The sequence below is a fragment of the Miscanthus floridulus genome, unplaced genomic scaffold (genome assembly GCF_019320115.1).
Source record: "Miscanthus floridulus cultivar M001 unplaced genomic scaffold, ASM1932011v1 os_2362, whole genome shotgun sequence".
Lineage (NCBI taxonomy): Eukaryota > Viridiplantae > Streptophyta > Magnoliopsida > Poales > Poaceae > Miscanthus > Miscanthus floridulus.
In genome coordinates this window covers 17,224-20,272 of record NW_027098265.1, presented here as the reverse complement: position 1 = coordinate 20,272, position 3,049 = coordinate 17,224, and positions in this window count along the sequence as shown.

The window sequence follows — 3,049 nt, the reverse complement described above, 5'->3', positions numbered from 1 at the left end:
TCAATAGAAAAATTATGAAAATTCACACAAGATCCACCCATGCAAAAAAGAGAATTACCTAACTCCTACTATAGTGTCCAAAATGTATGAAAATTTAACTACAAGCTATTCATGATATGAGCAGTACACCATAAAATTTCATGCCATTTGGAGCTACACAGAAAAAGATATAATTACCCCTATTTCCCACATGATTAAAAGAGATAATTAGCAACTCCATTTTTCATAACAGAACATGGCATAAATTATATTTTTAATATAAACTAGACATTACCAGGAACTCAACAAAATTGGAACCACATCATTTGGATCTACCAACCAAGAGATATACATTTTTGAATATGTACTCAAATCTGTGAAAAAGAATAAACAAAATAAAATGGAAACCCTAACCAGCTACTGGTGGGCTGGCCCGGAAAAACATGGCGGCCCGTGACGCACGCGTCAGCACTCAGCGTGGCCTAGAAACTTGGCGCGGTCCACGGCCGGCTCCCGCCTACGCGCGTCAGCTGACAAGGGGGCCCTGCAAGTCAGAGAGACAGACAGGGGAGGGAAGAAGAGCGACGGCGTAGCTCGTCACCGGTGGCAGCTCCGGCGAGGCCATCAGTACCAGCGTGTTCACCTCACCCGTGCGCACCTAGGGGTAGCATCAATTGCAGCAATTTTAGCAGCTAGGGGAAATGGCGACGGCCATGGCGGCGCACTGCCGCGGGTTGGCCAGCTCCGGCGAGGTCCGACCCGTAGGGCGCAGCTAAGCTCGGTACGAGCTTCAATAGGTCACTACCATGCAACCCAAGCAAAGAGAAGGGGACGGGAAAGCCTCGGTGGTAGTTGGCCGCGTGGAGCGCCAACTCTGGCGAGGTCCCGTCATGGCGGCGGTGGTGGAAACGGCAAATGCGCCCTTACCAAGACCCAATCGGCACGGCTGAGAGGTGGAGGAGGTAGAGGAGAACACAGCGGGGCTATTGATGAGCTGCCGACGCGTTTTTGCGGTGGCAAGCGAGCTAGGCGACGACAAAGCTTGGTCGGCAACGGTGGAGCTGCTGTGGCTCTGTTGCTGCGCGTGGTGGAGGCGAAGGAATGGAGAAAATGGACTGTGAACCGGTCAACAGGCGCATGGGGTGCTCATGTCGTCACCGGCCGTGCCAGGGCGTCCACGGCGCGTGGCAGCGTGATCAGGCGACCGGCGACGCGCGGCGTACACGCGGCCGTCGAACTCTGAACCTATCGAACACTGTAGCTTGTCTGAAACTCGATTCAGTTTCAAATGAACCGACTAATAGGTGAAGTTGACAGCGTTTGATCTCTTAGACCGTGACGAATTAGTGGAAGTAATGTATATGAAAGTTGTAGAGCTATGGTAGGGCTACAACTTTGATTTAGAAATCAACAGCTAATTCTCCCTGGATCATGAGTTGTATCAAGCCAAAGTTGGCTCAATCAAACTGAAACTGCATTTAGGACTTAGAAAAAAATTTTAGTGTTGAATCAACCTTCAATAATGACTTGTGGGCCCTTTTTTAACATGTTCTAGCCATTTTCATGAGATGGTCATATTGAGACTTTTGTTCCTTGATAAATTGGCTACAACTTTGGTAAAGGGTGCACATCCATGCAAGGTCTCTAGGTTGGACTTTTTGATCAGTCAAACAGAGTCACTCTATAGGTCATCCTATAGTCAAACCTCCACCTAGAGGGCAATTTAGTCATTTTGGTCCACATGAACAATGTCCCATGAATTACCCTAAGTGTAGTTAAGGTGTATTAGACCATAATTAACCACTCTACACAAGTGCTACCCAACTTCTAAGTATCACATGTGATGAAACAACAAAACACTCAATTTACCCTAATGTTGCAATTCCATGTTTCACATGTTTCGTGACTTTGTTGTAATTTTAAACTTGTCATATTACTACCATGTTGCCATGTTTCAAGGTATGAGAAACTCATGTTGCATTCACATGTTGCACTAACTACCATTCATAATCAATCAAGTATGAAACAAACATAATTGAGAATGTTGCATATACATATTTCTGTAACAATGACATGATGTTTATGAAATGAAATACAATTTTGTGAAAAACCAAACACCTAGGGTGTTACAGTCTCCTGACCAGTGGATGCCAGCCCGCCGTTAGTTTCTGACTGTGTAACCTGTTGCGTGTCCCAATGCAACCCGTTGCGTCACCCTTTCCGTCATCCACTAGCGTTCAGGTCTGTGGCAGCAGCAACGGACACGCGCACGCCCTTGATTCTCTTTTCTCACGCAGGTTCGTCGTATCCAGTAGTGTTTCGACTGCACAACAACCGCACGCGAAGTTCACAGTGTGGGCAGTTTGACTTGTCGTGCAACTACGTCATCTGCAATAAGAGATGACGTGACTAGGACGTGTGGCATTTTACACGTAGAATCTTCTTCGCCGATTGTCCCTATGTGCATTTTCTTAGGCTAATTGGCGGAATTTTTGGAAAATGATACTATAGCACTTTCATTGTTATTTGGCAATTAGTGTCTAATTATAGTCTAATTAGACTTAAAAGATTCGTCTCGTAAATTTCGTCTAAACTGTGTAATTAGTTTTATTTTTTATTTATATTTAATGCTTCATGCATGCGTCCAAAGATTCGATGTGACGGAGAATCTTGAAAATTTTTGCAAAATAAAGTGCAACTAAACAGACACTTAGTTCGACCAACCACTGACATGTAAGTAGAATAGCACACTTAGGACACCCGCAATGGTACAAATAGTTACTAGCTCTAAACCAACATCTTTAACAATGCTAACTTTTAGTATATAGCATATAATATGGATAGCCCTACAAGATACACTCACATGATGTTGACATGTATATACGAGGCTAGTTTTTCTCCATCTCTCTTATTAAAATATGAAGAAAATGTTTAGATCTAGCTCATGAGTCAATTGTTGGAGCTGCCCTTATTACATTCACATAAACATACCGGTAGATTCGTTCTCTAAATTAATTAAAAGGTACCGGACACCCATATAAAGATACATTATTCAGGTCGAGTATTTAAT